Source organism: Galeopterus variegatus, unplaced genomic scaffold (genome assembly GCF_000696425.1).
Source record: "Galeopterus variegatus unplaced genomic scaffold, G_variegatus-3.0.2 Scaffold21724, whole genome shotgun sequence".
In the NCBI taxonomy this organism is placed as follows: Eukaryota; Metazoa; Chordata; class Mammalia; order Dermoptera; family Cynocephalidae; genus Galeopterus; species Galeopterus variegatus.
Genome location: NW_007747835.1, coordinates 2106 through 9722, shown reverse-complemented (window position 1 = coordinate 9722; position 7617 = coordinate 2106). Strand labels below are relative to the sequence as shown.

At 35.2% G+C, this 7617-nt stretch overlaps 1 pseudogene; it reads left to right on the top strand.

Annotated features, from left to right (window-relative positions):
- Nucleotides 1–3576: 3576 nt before the first annotated feature.
- LOC103583329 lies at nucleotides 3577–5164 on the top strand (annotated as a pseudogene).
- Nucleotides 5165–7617: the final 2453 nt, after the last annotated feature.

The following is a 7617-nucleotide window of genomic DNA, read 5'->3' as shown; positions in this document are numbered from 1 at the left end:
GTAGTTTAAAATTATAATACTGAGTATTAAAATATGACAAAAATAGCAACCAGAGACAAGCAAGAGAAAGGTAAATGGAGTTAAAGCATCCCAAGGTACTAGCATTGTTCAGGAAGTAGCAAAAATACTGACTTACAGTGAACTGATAAGTTGAATTATAAATCAAGGATGAATATTTTAATGTCTAAGAAAATATTAAAAGAATGTATAACTAACGAGATGATCAAAAGGGCAAACAGGTTAATAAAATTTATTTGATTAATTTTTTAAAGGAAGAAATAAGAGGAAAAGATACATAAAGTAGATGAGACAGACACAAAACAAATAGTAAGATAATAAATTTAAATCCAAATATTTCAATAATGACATTAAATGTAAAAGGTTAACATCATGGTTAAAAGACAAACATTATTAGACCTGGGGGAAAAAACTATATACTCCTTACAAGAAACACTACTTGAATATAAAGACACATACGTGTTGATGGAAAAAGATGTACAATCAGTGGGGTGTTACAGCAGCCTCATACTAGTTTGTAAGAGCCAATTATCAAAGTTTTGGAAATTTTGTGAGCCAATTGATATCATGTTTGAAGCTTGAAATCAGCCCTGGTGGAAGTAGCCTGTCATGGAGACTGGCAAATGCTATAAATTGATACTTCCCTACCACCCCCAGAGAGCTGGTTGTTAAAAATTTGCACGTACCCTGGTATATAATGGAAACATAAACCAAAACAAAGCTGGTATAATTATTATAAGATGAAGCAAAGTAGACATTAAGGCTTTAAAATAGTACTAGATATTAAGAGGGACATTTCAGAATACTAAAAAGTCAATCCACCAGGAAGATATAACAATTCTAAAACTGTATACACCCACTAATACAGCTTTAAATACATAAAGCTGACAGGAATAAAAGAAGAAAGAAAGAAGTTTACAATTATAGTGGGAGATCTTAACATAAATCTCTATTTTTGATAGAACAAATGCAAAAAAAATAGTAATAACAATATAGAATTATGCTGTCCATTATGGTAGCCACTAGGCACATGTGGCTATTAATCACTTGAAACGTGGCTAGTACAACTAAAGGATGGAATTTTAATTTTATATATAATTTTAATTAATTTAATTTAAATTTTAAAATTGAAGCACTGTAAAAAAAAATTTTTGCTAACTACAATTTCATTGTTTTGATAGGGCTTCATTTACTTTAACTCTTGCATTGAGCAAGATATTACTGCTGTATTGTGTCAGGTAAAAGTGTAAATGTGTCAGGTGCCTTCATTAGTTCTAGTATTACATGTAAAGATAGCATCAATCTAATTGGTGTCAAGAGATTAATTAAGTTGAAATGATTTTTTTCTACACACCAGTGTATCATTTGATGTGTTTATTTAAATGTTTTGTGCAGACAGCAAGAACTAGGATTACAGTGAGGACTATGTAACTTATATGAGTAATAAATTTAAATATTTACATTATCTATATGTAATTAATTTTTCTGTAATTTAAAATATAAATAAGGACAAATTTTTAAATTTAAAATTGAGGCATCCTATAGAAGCAGAGATGAGTAGAGATGCACAAACTTATACTATAACTGGTACAATAATTTTAAAAAGACTGGGAAAAGGGATGCTACAAATTTTACACTGAATGGCAATTTTACTTTTCTGTGATGTAAGGTGGCAAAAAAGCTGTTTGTTGTGCAAAAATAAATGTAAGGATAAAGTTGGGAATATTGAGACATGTTCAGCGTTACATAAGAAGTTTACTCTCTATAGTCAAAGAACAGTTGGCAAAGTAGCCACCTGAAATCAAAATTAAATGTTCAATAAAGGATGTTAGACAATTTTTAACAGGATCAAGACTTGTAACTTTGTTCAGTATCAAACAGCTTCAATTTTACACACAGTAGAAAACCATTTTTAGATAAAGATATTAAAAATATACAGTTTTCTATATGGAAATTTTGTTAGAAAAATTTTAAGAAAGCCCAAAGAGGTTATTTCACAAAAAGTAAAAGGTATTTGATTAAGCCACTAAATCATTTACCATAGATAACAAGACTTCAAAATAAAACTTGAAAAATTGCAAGTACATTTATTTATCTTTAGATGAGTCATACAATACCAGACCCTTTCCAATTAATATTTGGGGTATGTACTGTCTCAAAGGACTTCCAATTTACAAAAAATACTATAAATTCACAGCCTAAAAATTTGAACCTTGGCCTAAAAATTTGAATTCTTGAGTCTTTTTCATCTGTCAAACAGGAATTTCAACTAGATATGAAAAAATACTGTCAACCGACCACCACCAGGTAGGTCCCGAGCAGGCAGGAAACCTGGTCAGCCACTGTTCCAGCACTGCTGTGTCCACACAGAAGACAAAACCCCATGCCACCACCTTGAGGCCTCACATAGCTTCTTCAGAGGTGGTCCATAACAGCCACCACTGCAGCTACTACTGCTGCAAGGATGACTTGCTGACTTAGTAATACCCATGACCACTGTGCAGGTGACCCACCACATATTTGACTTCATTGATACAAGGAGAGCTACTCAAGGAGCATGAAGAAAGAAGAAGTCTTTCTCCTCAAAGTCTACTGCAGAGTAATAGAAGAAGCAACTGTTCTACCAGATGATTAGAAATCAATGTAGAGATAATAGAAATATGAAAAAAAAATCCCAGAAAATATGACACCACTAAAGGAATTCAGTAACTCTAAAGTACCAGATCCTACAGAACAGGAAACCCTTGACATGACTGAAAAAGGAATTCAAAGTAACTATCTTAAGGAAACCTAATGAGATAAGAGAGGACTCTGTAAGACAATATAGTGAAAAGAGAAAAATATTTAGGATATGAAGGAGGAAATTTACAAAAAGATTAATACCTTACAAAAGAATGTAGCAGAACTCCTGGAACTAAAAGATACATTCAATGAAATAAAAAACACAACCAAGAGCTTAAGCAGCAGATTAGAACAAGTGGAAGAATTTCTGAACTCAAAGATGGTCTTTATGAAATAACCCAGACAGACAAAAAAAAGTAAAAAAGAATTTTTAAAATGAAGAAAATCTAAGAGAGCTTGCAAACAACATTAAGCACACAAATATCTGAATCATGCATGTTCCTGAAGGACAGAAGAAAGGTAAAGGCATTGAAAATCTATTCAATAAAATAATAATGAAAAACTTCCCAGGTATAGGGAGAGACACAGACAATCAGATCCAGGAAGCTCAAAGATCCACAAACAGATTCAATCCAAAAAGATCCTCTTCAAGACACATTATAGTCAAACTGTCAAAGCTCAAAGGAAAGAAGAGAATCCTAAAAGCAGCAGGAGAAAAATGCCAAATCACTTTCAAGGGAGCCCCCATCAGACTAACAGCAGATTTCTCAACTAAAATTCTTTAGGCGAGAAGAAAATGGCATGACAGGTACACCACCTTTGAGCTTAGCCACAGTGGTCATTAATAGAGCAACTAATCCACAGACTGTGAGCCCCACACCTCCTCCTGTGGAAGATTGAACCTGCTGTGCCGTTTTCTCCTTCTGTCTAATAACCATGTACACCAACAAGAATGCTAATTCACCAGCTGCCCATCTTAACAGATTCAAGAACAAGGGAGAAGACAGTACAGAATTGAGGTGGTACCAAATAGAAGTTAATGTGGAGCTGAAGAAAACTAAGAAGGATGACCAATGCTGAAAAGAATGCTGGAAAGGAGAAGTGGAAACTCATTTCCTGATGACGCTACCTCTCCACTGCGGGAAAACTGCCACAACCAGGGCACTGTAAATTGGTCTGTTGAGATCATTGTCAAAGGCATAAATAGTAACAATTTGGAAAACCAGCTCCAAGCTACTCAAGTTGCTAGGAAACTGCTTTCTAGAGAAAAACAGCCCCTCATTGACAACATAATCTGGACTGGTTTGATTACAAAATTTGTGTCCTTCTTGGGCAGAACTGACTGTGGTGCCATTCAGTTTGAATCTTCCTTGGCACTCACTAACATTGCTTCTGGGACATCAGAACAGATCCACGTTGTCATGGATGGAGGTGCTATCCCAGCATTCATTTCTCTGTTGGCATCTCCCCATGCTCACATCAGTGAATGAGATGTATGAGTTCCAGGAAACATTGTAGATGATGGTTCAGCCTTCCAAGAATTGGTTATCAAGTATGGTGTAGTTGGCTCTTCTTGCAGTTCCCGATATGTCATCTTTAGCATATGGTTATCTATGTAATCTTATCTGAATTCGTTCAAACCTTCGTCACTACAAGAAACCTTCACCCCCATTAGATTCTGTTGAGCAGAATTCTTTCTACTCCATTTCATCTCCTGCTTCATGCCAATCCAGAAGTATTAGCAGATACCATCTGTGCTATTATTTCCTACTTTATCAATGGTCCAAACGAACAGATTAAAATGGTTGTGAAAACATGAGTTGTGCCCCAACTTGTGAAGCTTCTAGGAGCTGCTGAGTAGCCAATTGTGACTCTAGTACTTAGACCCATAGGGAATATTGTCACTGGGAGAGATAAACAGACTCAGATTGTGATAGATGCAGGAGCACTTGACATCTTTCTCAGCTTTCTAACTAACCCTAAAACTAATATTCAGAAGGAAACTGCATGGACAATGTCAAGCATCACAGTTGGCCATCAGAACAAGCAAGTAGTGAATCATGGATTAGTCCCATTCTCTGTCAGCATCCTCTCCAAGGCAGACTTTAAGACACAAAAGGAAGCTGTGTGGACTGTGACCAGCCATACAAGTGGTAGAGCATTTGAACAGATTGTATGCCTCATTCATCGTGGCACAATAGAACCATTGATAAACCTCCTAACTACAAAACATACCAAATTTATTCTGGTTATTATGGATGCCATTTCAAATATCTTTCAGGCTGCTGAGAAACTAGGTGAAGCTGAGAGACTTAGTATAATGATTGAAGAATGTGGAGGCTTAGACAAAATTGATGCTCTTACAAAACCATCAAAATGAGTCTGTGTACAAGGCTTTATTAAACATGATAGAGAAGTAGCTCTCTGTAGAGGAAAGGGAAGATCAAAATGTATGCCAGAAACTACCTCTGAAGGCTATACATTCCAAGTTCAGGAGGGAAGTCGTGGGACCTTTATCTTTTAGATTGTACACTTGAGGCATAAAGTTGTTTGTTGTATACTATGTTTGGTATAGTTTGTCTTACTGTTTCTCTACTAAGAACTCTTTTTGAATGTGGTTTGTCATTGCAGCACTTTTTACAATGAAACTACACTTGAACAGTTTCAAACTGTACACACTCTATAAAGGTTGGCCTCCAAATGGGTTTCTTATTTTTATGTGGAGTTTTATATCTTACAGTGTCCTCTAAATAAAGATTAAATTCCATCCTTTTCTTTACTTCAAAAACAAAAAAGAAAGAAAGAAAATGGGATGATATATGCAAAATACTAAAAAAAAAAAAAAAACTGCCAGCCCAGAATACTATACCCAGGAAAACTATCCTTCAGAAATGAGGGAGAAATAGTGTATTTCCAGACAAACAAAAACTGCAGGAGTTCATCACCACATGACGACCCCTGCAAGGAATTCTCAAGAGAGTCCTGCATCTGTAATCTGAAAAGCAATAATCACTACCATGAATACGCAATAAAAAACAAAACCCACTAATAAAACACAAATGAAAATGAGAAAGACAAAATAAACTAAATCTTACAACCCCTTAAAAAAACCAACAAACATTGAAAATGAATAATAAAAGGGGAAGAAAGGAACAAAAGTTACTTAAAACATCTAAAGAAAAAGCAATAAAATGCCAGGAATAAGATGATACCTCTCAATAACAATCTGAAATGTAAATGGATTAAACTCCCCACTCAAAAGACACAGACTAACAATGGGATCAAAAAGCTAGACACAACTATATGCTGTCTTCAAGAGACTAATCTCACCAGTAAAGATGCACACAGACTAAAAGTGAAGGGATGGAAAATGATATGCCATGCAAATAGAAACCAAAAATGAGCAGGAGTAGTTATTCTTATATTAGACAAAATAGACGTTAAGCAAAAAACCATAAAAAGAGGCAAAGAAAGCCACTATATAATGAGAAAGAGATCTATCCAGCAAGAAGACATGAGAATCATATACATATATGCACCCAACACTCCAACACTGGAGCACACAGATATATAAAGCATCACTATTAGACCTAAAGAAAGTGATAGACTACAATACAATAATAGAGGGTGACTTGAACACCCCTCTCTCAGCACTGGACAGATCACCTAGGCAACAAATCAACAGAGAAAAACAGGAATTCAACTAAACTTTAGACCAATTGGACCTGGCAGGTATCTACAGAACATTTCATCCAACAACTACAGAATATACATCATTCTTCTCATTAGCACATGGAGCATTCTCCAAAATAGACCACATGTTAAGTCACGAATCAAGTATCAATAACTTAAAAAAAATCAAAATCATCTCAAGTATCTTTTCAGACCATGATGGATTAAAACTAGAAATTAATGGGCTGACCCTGTGGCTCGCACGGGAGAGTGGCCACATGAGCACTGGGAGCTCAGTGGCACTCCCGCCACAGGTTCAGATCCTATATAGGGATGGCCGGTGCACTCACTGGCTGAGCGCAGTGCGGGCGACACCAAGCCAAGGGTTATGATCCCCATACTGGTCGCAACACACACACACACAAAAAAAAAACTAGAAATTAATAACAAGTAAAACTCAGGACTTAATACAAATACAAGGAAATTAAACAAAAGACTCCTGAATGACCTATGGGTCCAAGAAGAAATTAAAAAGGAAATCAAAAAATTTCTAGAAAACAATGAAAATAAATACATACCATATCAAAAAATGTGGGATACTACAAAAGCAGTACTAAGAGGGAAATTTAAAGTGATAAATGCTTACATCAAAAAAAAGAAAGATTTCAAGTAAACCTAACACTACGTCCAAAAGAACAGAACAAAGAAAAAGAACAATCCAATCCCAAAGTTAGTAGATAGGAAGAAATAATTAAGATCAGAGAACTAAATGATATAGAGACCCAAAAAACAATTCAAAAGATTATGAAACAAAAAGTTGGTTTTTTCAGAAGAGAAACAAAATAGACAAGCCATTAACTAGGTTAAAAAGAAGAAGAGAGAAGACCCAAATTACAAAAATCAGAAATGAAAATGGAGATATTACAGCTGATACCACAGAAATATAAAAAATCATTAGATACTATTAGAAACAACTATATGCCAACAAATTTGAAAATTTGGAGGAAATGGATGAATTTCTGGACACATACAAACTACCAAGACTGAACCCAGAAGAAACAGAAAACTTGAACAAACCCAATAATAAGCAATGAGATTGAAGCAGTAATCCGCAGTCTCCCAACAAAGAAAAACCCAGGACCAGATGGCTTTACTGCCGAATTCTACCAAACCTTTAAAGAGGATTTAATACCAATTCTCTTCAAACTATTCCAAAAAATTGAAACAGAGGCCACTCTCCCAAACTCACTCTATGAGGCCAGCATCACCTTGATATGAAAACCAGACAAAGACACAACAATGAAA